The following is a 14,451-nucleotide window of genomic DNA, read 5'->3' on the forward strand; positions in this document are numbered from 1 at the left end:
CTTTAAATCCAGAAACCTTCCCATATTGTGTTATTATCTCCATCAGGTCCACAACAGAGTTCTCTGGCTGGGTCACTGTAACAACCAGATCATCTGCGAATGCTCTCAATCTATAATCCTGATCTCTAATTTGTATCCCCTTAATTTTTTCCGAATTCCGTATTTTAACCAATAATATCTCTAATGTTAACACAAATAACAAGGGCAATAACGGACACCCTTGCCTTGTGCCCTTCTCAATATTACATGCTTCTGTCAGACTATTATTAACTATGATTCAGGCAGTTTGTTTTTGGTATAATGCCCTAATCGGTTATAAAAAATTTTCCCCAAAATCCATTTTGTCTAAAACTTTCAACAAAAATTGCCAATTCAATCGATCAAAAGCTTTTTCAGCATCTAGAAAAATTAGCGCCGCAGGGATCTGGTTGTTCCTTTCCAAAAACTCTAACACATCAACTATATGCCTCACATTATTTTTCATTTGCCTACCACTAATAAACCCCGTTTGGTCCCCATGAATCACCTGTTGCAGAACCCTCATCAGTCTATTAGCCAAAACCTTAGCAAATATCTTGTAATCTGTATTTAAAAGCGATATCGGTCTATAATTTTTAACTTGAGTAGCATCTTGGTCTTCCTTCGGAATCAAGGAAATAAAAGCTGTTCTCCAAGACGGTGGCACCTTTCCCCCCCTCTGGATTGTCTGGAACAGTTCCTTTAACGGTTTTATCATCTCTAATTGTAGATTTTTGTAGTAAGCCACAGTCAAACCATCCGTACCTGGTGCTTTATCCACCTTCAGTTCCTTAATTGCTGTAAAAATTTCTTCTTCTGTAATCAATTGATTAATCCCCTCTTTTTGTACTTGCGTAAGAACCGGGATGCTAGCATTCTCCAAATATATATCAATGTCTTTTTCATTAATCTTCTCCTTAGCATATAATTTAGAATAAAAATCCACAAAAGCATCCTTGATAAGGTCCTGTTGAAACACAACCCTTCCTTTATGCTCAATTTTGTCTATATTAGAAGCCCTTTGTTTTTTCCTCAATCTATAAGCTAACCATCTACCTGGTTTGTTAGCATTGCAAAAGGTATTATGCCTGGCAAACCGCAAATTGGTTGCCACTTGGTCAGCCATTAATTTATCAAATTGTCCTCTTAACAGTTTGATAGCCTCCTTAGTCTTCACATCCTCTGAATTCAAAATCAAAGCCTTTTCTTTTTCCTTTATTTCATTCTCCAGTTCTTTCCTCCTAGCTTCCACAGCACGTCTATGTTTATTATTCATGTATATCAACACCCCTCTCATGTAGGCCTTGTTAGCATCCCAAACCATATCCATAGAGGTGCCCTTATTCATATTAATTTCAAAAAAATCCTTCATCCGCTGTTTGCATTCTTCCACATTTCTCTGATTTCTAAACAAATTCTCATTTACGCGCCACGAGCGCCTGTCTCTATTCTCCTTATCAATCTCTAACCAAACTGGACTATGATCAGAGATAGTTCTTGCACAAATCTTCACCTTTTTAGTCCTCAAAAAAAATCATTAGTCAACAAAATAAAATCAATCCTAGAAAAAGATTGATGTCTGTCAGAATAAAAAGTATAATCCTTTTCCTGCAAATGTCTCTCACGCCAAATATCTCGCAGTTCCAAGTCATCCTTCATTTCAAAAAAAGATTTAGGCAGTCTAGCATGACTTGGGATGCGCTTAAAAGCTCCAGCCTTGTCCATCTGTACATCCAAAACACCATTCCAGTCCCCCATAAAAATAAAAGATTTATAATCCAACTGGGTAAGCTTTGTGTGAAGTAAACTAAAAAAGTCAGCTTGTTGTTGATTAGGAGCATATAATCCAACTAAAAGCGTCTTTTTACCTTCTAACAGCAGCTCTATCATAACGTATCTTCCATGCTTATCTGCTTCAATTAAGTCTGCTGTTAAGGCACTTTTAACATAAACAACCACTCCATTTTTCTTATTCATTGCAGAAGCAACAAATTGCGTACCCAACCTTGAGTTCGATAGATACTTTTGATCCACAACTCTAATATGCGTTTCTTGCAAACATATAACATCTATCTTGAATTGTTTTAAATATTGAAAAACTTTCTTCCTCTTCTGTGGTGAATTTAGTCCATTAACGTTTCAAGTTAAAAATTTAGTTGCCATGCATATCCTCCCAAAGCTCTTGGAGCACTGCTTTGATAGGACTATCTTCTTTAGGCCGTGCTCCTCCCACTGCTTGGCTGTAAGTACGTTGTGGAAGTTCCAAAGACTTTTGCTGGTCTTGTTCTTTTATTTTTTTTTATCGTTTTAAAGCAGCACGCGTTACCCTTTGCTCTCTAGGATCATCCAAAGAAGTTATAGCTTGATCTCCCCCAGCACCATTTTCCTCTGCTTCAGCCTCTTGATGTTCTCCTTCTCCAGATCCCTTTGCAGCTTCCAGAAGTGTTAATGGGGTTGCTTTTAAAACGTTATTGTAAAAATCACGCGCTTGCTTCACAGTAACCAGCCGGTACCTTTTACCTTCATGCATCACCATCAACCCAACTGGAATCTCCCATCTGAACCTTATATCTCGTTGCTTGAGCTCTTGCACAAGAAATGTAAAATCCTTCCTTCTCCTTAAAATCTTTGGAGGAATTTCTTTTAGAACCAAGACTTCGTGATCAGCAATCACAACTTTAGCATCATAGGCAGCTTGTATAACTTCATCTCTAATTTCCCTTTTTGCAAAGTAAACCACCACATCTCTAGGCAACTTTCTCTGTCTAGCAATCCATGAATTCACACGGAACACTTTATCCATAGCTCCTCTTATTTCAGATGCTGGCTGATTCAATACCACTTCGAGAGCCTCAGAAACCAGCTGCTTTAAATCTTCCTTAATATTCTCTTTTAAGCCTCTGATTCTAACAGCAAACTGCATCTGGTAATATTGAGCAAGACTTAATTCTCTTTCCATTTTGTCTCTTAAATCTTCATTCTCCAGTACTTTTGCTTCTAATATGGCATTCTTTTGAGTCAAATCATCCACTTTTTCATCCAAATCTTCCACACATTCCACCACTTTATGCACTGAAGACAAAATGTCTACCTTCATCACGCTGAACTTCTGTTCCATCCTCTCTTCCATTCTCTCCTCCAATTTCTCCAATTTCTCCTCCATCTGTGCAAATTTATCACCCATTGATTCCAAAATTACCTGGGCATGTTTTTCAAGAGCATCTTGTAAGTCCTTCGGTGTCAATACATCAGGAGGATGCAACGCCTGCAATGATGATTGCTGCACCGGAGAAGTTCCACCACTCCGAAGAGTTTTAGGGGGAGGTTTAGCCGCCATCTTTTACTTTCAATTGTGACGCACTTTCACTTTAAGTTTAAAAAGTCCATCAAGCTCGAGAGTAAAATAAAATAATCCTCTTCACCTTTTCCTCTTGTACCGCTCTGCCTGCTCTTTTTATTCCATAGTCCTTCCTTCAGGCAGGGGTGGTCGCAGACGCCTGGCTCTGCTCCAAGAAATCTGGAGCAGAGACGCTGGCCAGCTGGGAGCGACCCAGGCTTCGGGGGAGTTCAATCCTTCAGCCGCCCAATCTCCAAGCTCAGGCGGCCCCGGAGAACTCGACCCCTACCTGGGGCCTCACCCCCTCCTCTTCTCCCGAGGAGGGGGCTTCAAATTCGCCCGAACAGCTGATCGGCGCTGTTTCGGGCGAAAATCACACAGCTGAGCCGCGGGCAGCCCGGGAAGGCTGTCTCCGGCGCCGCGCAGCCACCGGAAGTCTTCTCTCCCTTCCTCTCGTGTTGCAAGCAATAGGCAGAGACGATGGGGCTGTTTAGCATAACAGGCAGAATAGATTCCACTGAAATCCCACTTCTTTGGGAAGAAGTCCTGTCATCTGGATTCAACTTTATTTGAGGATTATACTCCCATTTATTTCTGATTGCACTTAATTTCAATAATGAAATAAAGTCCATGTGCACTATCTTTAACTTCTTGGATAAAATTATTATAAAAATATATTTTCTATATTTTTATATGTACAGTCATCCTGCTGCCCAGCTCTCCAGAACAGGATTTGGAAGTAAATGCCAGTTTGTCCCATCTTAAATGTATCAAAATCAAACAGTTTATTCAAGAATAAGGCCATACAATCTTAAAAAGTAAGTGAATATAAAATATGCATACTGTATGTGTCAATTCTACAAGCAGTAAGTGTGTGTGTGTGTGTATCATAACAAGGCATAAGAATGAAGTATACAGTATAAAATTACAAGGATAGAAGTATAATTGTAAATTAACAAAATGATATAAAACGCAAGTAAGTAAATGTATCAGTCTTCAACCACAAGTAAGGTAAATAGCATATAATGAAGCACAAAACTGGGAAACTTAGCTGGATACATTTTGGTTTTATCAGATAAGAGGAGTGATAAATATTGTGAAACTTATGTTCTCTGCCCCCAAAATGTCTTTGGAATGAGGTAGAGGAGAATCATCCTTGAGTCCCTGCGAGGGGAACAACAAAAGAGCATCTGCCTCTAAGAGCATCTGCCTCTAAGCCATTACCTGAATTACAAATGCTGCTAGGCTCAGATTTAGCTGAAATCTCTCAAAAAGATTCTTCTAGAAGAATCTTTATGCAAGCTCAGTGAGCTCATAATAGGAAGCTAATTGCCCTTTAAGACCACAAGGCGGCATTTCCTCTTTTGGTTCACAAAGGTAGTTTAAAATGATAAATAAACAAGTATGTCGCAAGGATTTTATTTATTGATGTATTTGAAAGTTATGTTAATCACATTTGGGCTAATTTACAGGCATTATTAGTTCTTTGTTTACATTTGTCCCACAGGAAAAAGGGGTTGAGAGGGGGAGGAGAGGAAAGAATAAACAAAAGCAGTACCAGTTGTTAAAGTTACAATTCTTGCAACAAGCAACTAGGGTGATGGAATAGCTGCTGACTAAGGAATTAAAACAGCAAAGTCCTGTAAAGCACTATTTTTCAAATGTAGCAACTTTACGTTATATGGAATTCAACTCCCAGAATTCCCCAGCCAGCATTATGGGTACTGAAGCCCACTTGTATTAATGTAGCCAAGTTTGAAAAATACTGCTGTTGTAAGTTGAAGACTGCCTGTACCATTGCTGCATTTTTATTTAATACATGCTTGTATTTTTATTTATTTATTTGTATCTCACCTTTATTGTTTTTACAAATAACTCAAGGTGGAGAAGGTGTCTAGCACACCTCCCTTTGATTTTCCTCAGAACAACCAGCCTGTGAGGTGAGTTGGGCTGAGAGGGACTGGCCCGAGGTCACACAGCTGGCTTTCCTGGATAAAGCAGCACTAGGACTCATGGTCTCCTTCTTACTAGCCAGGTGTCTTAACCATTGTTGCCGATGATCTTGAAGCAAGGTTCAGCCACTGTCCAGTCTTCTCCAACTCGGTGCCCTCCACAAGGGTTTGGGCTGCAGCTGGCTGGAATGCTGGGAACTGAAGCATCTGTGCACCTAGAGGGCAGGAGGTTGGGAAAGAGCAGACTATGCTTGACCATGATTTGATGAACAAGTAACAAGTAGCTGGGTCTACACATCTTAGCTGTAAACCTTATTTTACAGATTGTGATGGAGGGAAATACACTAAGAAAACTAAAATGTAGCTTAGTAAGAACACGCAAACCCAGTGTATTTCAAAAAATGTATAATAATTAAAATGTTATCCCACACTCATCCAACCCACCCATCCCACCATGCAACTGTGGAACCCATAGATGTTATATTATATTGCATGGATGATTTCCAAGACATGAACCTGCCAATACCTCTCTCTCTCTGCTTTTGATTTTATAACATTTTGTTCATGTTCAATCTGAAAAGCGTGCCTTTTATTCCTAGTGCTAAACAGTCGGCAGCATTGTCCCTAATGAATCTCCTCATTAGCAGCTGGGGTTTCATCAGGGCCCTATTGCAGCTCCCCCTTAAATACACACCCCCCCCCGCCCCAGCCCCCAGGGGCTATGGAAGATGAAATGGAAATCTCATTAATGGGAAAGTCTTTATCAAGATTTGCAACAGGGCCTAGGCAGATGAGCAACTTAATTGTAGCTGTTATCACAGGAGCCCACTTGAGTGAGCTCTAGTCCTGCCTTGCTTTATCTTACTTGAGCTCTCCCATTTCCTGACAGTTTTTCACAGGAAATGAGTCAGTCCTTGGCTAACACAATGCAATCTCACAGTTGTGCTCTGAACCTAGCTTTTCATGCATCTGATCCCACCAAAAAGCTTGGCTTCCCTGGACCATCCCTCATGGCTGATAATTCAGGGAGCATTTTTATTAGCCATTCTCAGATTGCTTAAGCTGTTATGTATTTCTCTCAATTCAACCCTGTCCATCCGTCCATCCATCCATCCATCCATCCATCCATCCATCCATCCATCCAATATCTATACTAATCTCTATTTCTTCAACCCAGATGCCCCCAGAATTGTTAGAGATCAGGTTCTCCAAAACTCAGCCAGCATGCTCCTGCAAGCAAGCCAGAAAAATAATAGATGGATCAATATAGCCATACTAATATCCATATCAATAGTCAATGATTATTTGCTGCAGTTGTACAATGCAATCAAAAGAATTAATAGAACACAATCATGAGCAAAATTTTAATTTATATACAGGTAGTCCTTGACTTACAATTCGTTTAGTGACCAAAGTGACTTTTGACCATTTTTCACACTTATGACCATTGCAGCACTCTCTTGGTCACATGAGGAAAATTCGGGCACCTGACAACTGGCGTGTATTTATGATGGTTGCACTGTTCTGGTGTCCTGTGATCACCATTTGTAACCTCAGATGGCTTCCAACGAAGTCAGTGGAGGAAGCCAGATTCACTTTATGACCTCATGACTCACTTAACAGTTGAAGTAATTGTATTAACAACTGTTAATTTCTGAAAGATCAGGAGTAAAGTGAACTATTGGATCAAACATGATTTTGTTATGATTTTAAGCAGCGAAGACTACAGGCATTACAATACGTACCCCTGAATTATATAGGCACAATCATGTTCAGAATGTCAGTGAACCATCCAGAAAATGGAGGGGGGTTCAAGTATGCAGTGTGGTTTTTCTTGCCAGTGATCTGGAATGCAATGATATTTTTTTTAATTCAGAAGGTGTAAAAGAGTCACAGAACTTCTGTATTGGGGACCTAGCCAATGAGAGAAAACTCCTGGAAGCTGGATAGTGTACAGCAGAACTTCCCCTTTTCCCTTCCCTTAGAAGTATCATCTTCAGCTGGTTCTATCTGCAGTCTTCAGACTTCTTGGGTGCCAACCCATTTTCTCTATCCCATTTCATCTTCACTTTGGACTAAATATCCAAAATACAGTGATGAATGAGTGAATGAATGAAGACCGATCACTATTTAGGATTGAATTTTGTACGTCCCTCTCTATGTATCTGTCCTATAACAATTACTGTATTATATTTGGTGTTGATTTGATAGTCGATTTGATATCCTCAGAACTTGCAGAGCAGACCTAATCACCCTATTTTGTTTTGGAAATGAAACTCAAATAAAGTTGTATTTCTCTTTCTCAGGATTAGTTTGGTAGAATGATATTTCATGAACCTAGTTTTGGAAAAGAAGGAGCCAGATGCAAATGTGTCTTATTTCTTATCTCTCCCTCCCTATGTCTTATCTCTCCCTCCTTATCTGTTTTGCAGGTGGACACTGATGATGTTCTAACCAAAGAAGAACAGATTTATTTGCTGAATGAAGCAAAATCAATATGTCACAATCAGATAATCTGATCCCAGAGACCAAGACCTGTGCAGTTGCACTAATACCAGAAGAACCTATTGATTCCCTTCCCCTTTTGCATGATGGCAGAGATAAGTTAGAAGCAAGTAGTGGATGGGAAGAAGGCTTGTGGGTAGTAAATGATAAAGTACAACTGCCTAGACTACACAGCTAGTTTGGCCAATAGTGAGAAGAGTTCATCAGGCTACCCACGCAGGTCCAAAAGTGATGAAAAGATAGTTAGAGACAAAGTACAAAGTTTGAGAATGTAAAAAGACTGTGTAAGACAGTAATGGATCAGTGTGAAGTATGTCAGAAGAATAATCCTACATGGGGAGCCAAAATCCCACAAGGACATACTAGAATAACCTGCTATCCAGGAGAGGCTTGGCAAGTTGATTTTACAGAAATGCCTAAGAAAGTAGCAAAGAATAACCTTTTGGTTTTAACTGACATGTTCACTGGATGGCCAAAGACCATAACCCACAGTCACCCAAACAGCTAAAGAAGTTCTCAAGATCATGATAGAAATAATTATGCCAAGATTTGGAGTACCAAGAAGTATTGAATCTGACAATGGCAGACACTTTACATCCCAAGTGGTTCAGGGAGTAAGTAAACACTTAGGAATCACCTGGTATCTTCATTGCAGAATGATTTAACCAAACATTGAAAACCCATTTAGCCAAGTGATGCCAAGAGACCCATCTGCCTTGGCCATAGGTTTTGCCCATTGCTTTAACTCAAATCAAGGCATTACCTCGAGGGCAGTGGAAACTGTCACCCTTTGAGATGCTCTATGGTAGACCTTTCTCATCCCGTTCAATATCAAGGGATGAAGGAGAAATAAACATAACCCAATATTTGCAGAAACTGGCCCAGGTTTTGTCTCGTATTTCTAAACAGGTGCAGGGCACTTTAGCACCTGTGACAACAGTGCCACCATGTGTCCAGCCTGGAGAATGGGTTCAAGTGAAAGAACTTTTCCCAAGTGCAACCAGTGCCAAATGGTCAAATCCTCACCAGGTTCTTCTCAGCACACCCACAGCTGCTAAAATTGAAGGCATCAAGGTGTGGATCCACGTTTCCAGATTAAAAAAGATTCCACTCCCCAGTGGGAGTGTCAACCTATCACCGATTTGAAGCTACGTTTGCAATGAACACCAGCATCACCAGCAGATCTTTTCAAAGATCTAGACTCCTGACTTCTTGTTGTTTACTCTCGTTGCAATTTGCCTATCGCTTTGGATTATTGCTGCTTGATATACTGGAAAAGAAAACTGCATTTGGTGATTAGAAGCCAGAGTAGACTTCACCACTCTCCCATCAGACCTAGTGGTGTTAACTGCTTGATGAGTCTACTGCTTCCAACGTCTTTTGCTGTTCCCTTCCATAAGAGGCATTGCCAGATTTATTTGTCATCGAGGACTCCATATCCCATGACGTATTGCCATCAGGTGAGGAATATAACAGTGATGACTACGAACTGTGGTTCAAGCACTTTCCACCTGAAAGGGATTCTGAGGATCCTGATCCTGAACTTTATTTCCCCAACTTCTGAGCAGGACTCTACCAGCATTCTTTGTTTTCTCAACCTTGGTGTTTGGAAACCTGGCATGTCTAGAAAATCTAGAAGAGGTCTGTGCAGCTCTTCAACATCTTCATCAACGATTTGGATGAGGGGATAGATGGGGAACTCATCAAATTTGCAGACAACACCAAGCTGGCAGGAATAGCCAATACTCCAGAAGATAGGCTTAAGATACAGGAGGATCTGGACAGACTCGAACACTGGGCACTATCTAACAAAATGAAATTCAATTGTGAAAAAAGTAAGATTCTACATTTAGGCAGGAAAAATCAAATGCACAGGTATAGTATAGGTGATACCTTGCTCAATAGTAGTAACTGTGAGACAGATCTCAGAGTCCTAGTGGACAATCACTTAAATATGAGCCAGCAGTGTGCTGCAGCTGCCAAAAAAGCTAGGCTGCATTAGCAGAGGGATAGAATCAAGATCACGTGAAGTACTAATACTTTACAATGCCTTGGTAATATTGCATCCAGTTTTGGTCACCACGATGTAAAAAAGATGTCGAGACTCTATAGAAAGAGTACAGAGAAGAGCAACAAAGATGATTGGGGGACTGGAGGCTAAAACATATAGGGAACGGTTGCTGGAATTGGGTATGTGTAGTTTAATGAAGAGAAGGGTGAGGGGTGACATGATAGCAGTGTTCCAATATCTCAGGGGCTGCCACAAAGAAGAGGGAGTCAAGCTATTCTCCAAAGCACCTGAAAGCAGGACAAAAAGCAACAGATGGAAACTAGTCAAGGAGAGAAGCAACCTAGAACTAAGGAGAAATTTCCTGACAGTTAGAACAACTAACCAGTGGAACAACCTGCCTCCAGAAGTGGTGAATGCTCCAACACTGGAAGTTTTTAAGAAGAGACTGGCCAGCCATTTGTCTGAAATGGTATAGGGTTTCCTTCCTGAGCAGGGGGTTGGACTAGATGACCTCCAAGGTCCCTTCCATCTCCTTCTCCTTCTCCTTCTCCTTCTCCTCCTTCTCCTTCTCCTTCTCATTATTATTATTATTATTATTATTATTATTATTATTATTATTATTATTATTATTATTAATTATTAATTAACTTGTAGAAAGGAAAGGCCCACACTGATAAATTAAAAATCTTTGTGGTCTGCAAAGGAATGCTGGTGGGCTAATCAATGATTTGGTGACTAGAGGAGCATCTACAGTGTTGGAGCTTGTGGCCATGGTAAGCCATGGAGGCACTAGGCAACATGACTTTCAGGGCAGTGGTGGTGATTTTATTACTTTTTTAAAAAAAAGTCTGTGCTCTGTCCAAGGGTGCTTGGTAGGCTGCATGTACAGGCCTGGTCTAGAATTTATTTTGGAGCATTCAACTATCTAGAGCAGGCATGTCAAACTCATTTTGTTTGAGGCAACTTTTTATAAAAGAATTGCCATTTGTTTTAATAAAATAATTTAAATCAATTTTTCACTTTATTTCAAATTAAATGAATGAGATTTTTTTAGTACAATTGCCAAATGCAATAAACTGGTTTTAGGTATATGTTTTAAGTCCCCCATTACTATTGTGATGCACTTCCTACATACCCCCCAAGGTTCCTGTGGCTTCGACACCTTCTATAATTTCATCTCTGTTTGTGAGAATTAAATCCAATATGGCTAATCCCCTAGTACCCTTCTCTACTTTTTGGGAGAGAAAGTTGTCTGCTAGGTTTGTCAGGAATCTGTTTGATCTTCCACTTGGTGCAGAGTTTGTCTCCCAGTTGATATCAGGGTAATTAAAGTCCCCCATTACTATTGTGATGTGCTTCTTACATACCTTAGTTAGCTGACTAGTAAAAAGTTCATCTATTTCCTCTGTTTGGTTGGGTGGCCTATAGTATACACCTATGGCAATGTCATTTTTCCCCCTTTTATATTGACCCAAATACATTCAAGTTTACAGTTTTCATCATTGTTGCGCTCTATTTCTGTAGAGATAAAGTTATTTCTTATATATAGAGCAACTCCACCTCCTCTAGTCTGTTTCTTTTAAATAGTTTAAATCCCTCTAGCTGTGTGTTCCATTTGTGGGTTTCGTCCCACCATGTTTCCGTAATGGCAACAATATCATATCCGCCCTCATTTACCTGAATTTCTAGTTCATCCTTCTTACTGTTCATACCCTGCACATTGGTGTGGCAGATGTGATCTCAGAACCACTGAACTATATTTTTCAAAGATCCTGGAGCACTGGGGAACTATCAGAGGACTGGAAAAGAGCTGATGTATTTCCCATCTTCAAAAAAGGAAAAAAATAGGTCCAGGAAATTACAGATCTATCAGTCTGTCCTCAATACCTGGGAAGATTCTGGAAAAGATAATCAAACAACAAATCAGCAAGCACCTAGAGGCAAACAAAGCCGTTACTAAAAGCCAACATGGGTTTGTCAAAAACAGATCATGCCAGACAAATCTTATTGCATTCTTTGACCAAGTGACAAAATTAGTGGACCAGAGGAATGCTATGGATATTATTTACTTGGATTTCAGTAAGGCATTAGATGAAGTAGATCACAACCTACTATTTGATAAGATAGAAAAAAGTGGTTTAGACAGCATCACCACCAGATGGATTCGTAGCAGGCTGACTGGCTGTACTCAGTGTGTGGTCCTCAACGGAACTGCATCTACATGGAGGGAAATGTTTGTGGGGGGGGGGGGCCAGGGCTCTGTTCTGGGCCCAGTGCTCTTCAACATCTTCATCAAGATGGAGTGGGAGGAATCCACTCAGCCCTTCCCTTCCCTTCCCTCCCAAATGAGCAGAGAAACGTCTCGGGAAGCAGCAAGAAAAACACTCCGTTTCACAAAATGGGGTGGAGGGAATCCATTCAGCCTCTTCATCCTGGGACTGCAAGGAGGACTTGAGTGATCTCAGGAGGAAGACCGTCTTATGAAAGGCAGTTAGCACAAATTTAGCATCCAGCATGGGAAAAAATGAATGAAGGAGGAATGTTGTCATTTCCAGTCCAGACCTTGGAAGGAGAGGACCTTTACCAAAGAGTTAGAAGGAAAGGAAGAGCAAGGAAGGAAAACGAAGGAAAGGGAAGAATATTTATTAGACATACCCAATTCCAGCAACCTTTCCTTATATGTTTTAGCCTCCAGTCCCCTAATCATCTTTGTTGCTCTTCTTTGTACTCTTTCTAGAAACTCAATGCAGTGTATGCCTCTCAGCATACACAAAGGACAGCAAAGCAGGAGGCTGATGGTGCAGATCAGCAGAGGGGTTGGACAGCTCCGGGCGATAACTGCTCACTCAGGATAAGCCTAATGAGTTAAGCTGTTGACAGCCCCAGGCATGGTCAGCCTGGTGGGAAGCCAGGATCTACACCCATTGTCACCTGCACTGGCAGGAAGCCCAGGTTTGAACTGATTGGATGCCATCCACCTGGGCAGGTACAAATAGACGCCAGGCTTCCCTGTTTCCCCAGTTCGTTCTGTTCAGAATAAACTCATCTTTACCCCAGCTCTGTGTCCGTCTCCATGTGAAGCACGCGACTTTACACTCAACATCTTTTTTACATTGTGGTGAGCAAAACCAGATGCAGTATTCCAAATGTAGCCTTACCAAGGCATTATAAAATAGTATTAATACTTCACATGATCTTGATTCTATCCGTTAATGCAGCCTAGCACTGTGTTGGCTTTTTTGACAGCTGCAACATACTGCTGGCTCATATTTAAGTCACTGTCCACTAGGAATCCCAGATCCCTTTCACAGTTACTACTATTGAGCAAGATACCACTTATACTATACCTGTGCATTTAGTTTTTGTGTTTTTTTAAAAGAAAATTTTATTGGTTTTCTAGTTTTAGATTTAAATATTTAAATGTTTCCTCTCTTTTCCCCTTAGTATTTACTGTCTCATCTTTAAATTAGTACTATCCTTATTATATCAATTAAATGAAAAAATAACTTTCTTGCATTTATCAATATTTTTTAGTTTACACATATCCTAGTTATTTATTTTTACAAATTTTATTGATTTTCTAGTATTACATTCACATATTTGAAAAGTAACATGGTGGCTGAATAGTAGTAATTCAATTACATACAGATATCATTAGTACAGATTTCTGATTGCTACCATACACATTTCCTCTCTTTTCCCCTTCATATATACTATTTGTAAATTAAAAGACAAGTTTTATCCTATCAATCTGTCCCAACTGGTTATGACTTGTGGTTGTCTCTGTCTCTGGTTAGGGCTTCTTCGTGGCTCTGATTTACTGCTTTTGCAATGGTGAGGTAAGAACATGGATTTTTGCGGCTAAATCTATGTAGGCACCAACATGAACATGTGTATAAAATTGGCTTTTCTCTATGGCGTTTGCATGGATTTTCAAGTGCAGCCACCAACTTATTAACTCTACCACTTTATCTAGCTTATATCTCTCTTCTAGAAAAATAATACTGCTTTGCATGGAATATTGTATTTACATTTCCCAAATGGAGTTTTGCTAAAAGCCATACTTTTTGGCCCAGCATCCTCTTTTCTGATTGACTGGCTTATTGCATGTAATTTGTATTCCAACCCAATCATTAATCCTGAGCAGCTCACAATCCTAAAATGTAAAGGGTGAAAACCTTCACAATGTCAACATAACCCTAAAACTAACCATGGACCAAAAAAAAAAAATATTCTCCAGAGGATGGTTTGAAAGATAACAGAAAGGGGACCATTCTGACAGGTATTTGTGTGTGTGCGCGTGTTGGGAGAGTATGTCATAGGGCAGTGAAAAAGGCGGCTTTAGAACTCTGATTGCCTCACATACTGGAAGGCAGGACGTTGACGTCTCACTCTAATTCAATAGATCAGGGCTTTTCAACCAGTGGTACGGGTATCACCTGTGGTACATTGGCACCTGGCAGGTAGTACGCGACCATCCTAGAAAATTGGTTGTGAGGGAGTGGCATGAGCTGAATTGGTGGCAGCACTGCACAAGCCTGAGAGATGGCTAGAGCTGCAGGGCTGTCAGGGCCGAGTGGAAGCGCCAGGATCAGCGCTTCTTCGGGACTGTCAGGGCTCAGCGGAAG

The 14,451-nt window shown here is 40.4% G+C and overlaps 1 long non-coding RNA gene across 1 annotated transcript; it reads right to left on the minus strand.

Moving 5' to 3' along the window:
* Positions 1-5,488: 5,488 nt before the first annotated feature.
* LOC310648709 lies at positions 5,489-11,517 on the minus strand. The gene is made up of 3 exons (XR_014494132.1): positions 11,501-11,517; positions 7,053-7,152; positions 5,489-5,522 (listed from the first exon to the last, which is right to left on the minus strand). It is a non-coding gene; the product is annotated as an uncharacterized lncRNA (long non-coding RNA).
* Between the last annotated feature and the right edge of the window lie 2,934 nt (positions 11,518-14,451).

Source organism: Vipera ursinii (genome assembly GCF_947247035.1).
Source record: "Vipera ursinii genome assembly, chromosome: Z".
NCBI classification, from domain to species: Eukaryota; Metazoa; Chordata; class Lepidosauria; order Squamata; family Viperidae; genus Vipera; species Vipera ursinii.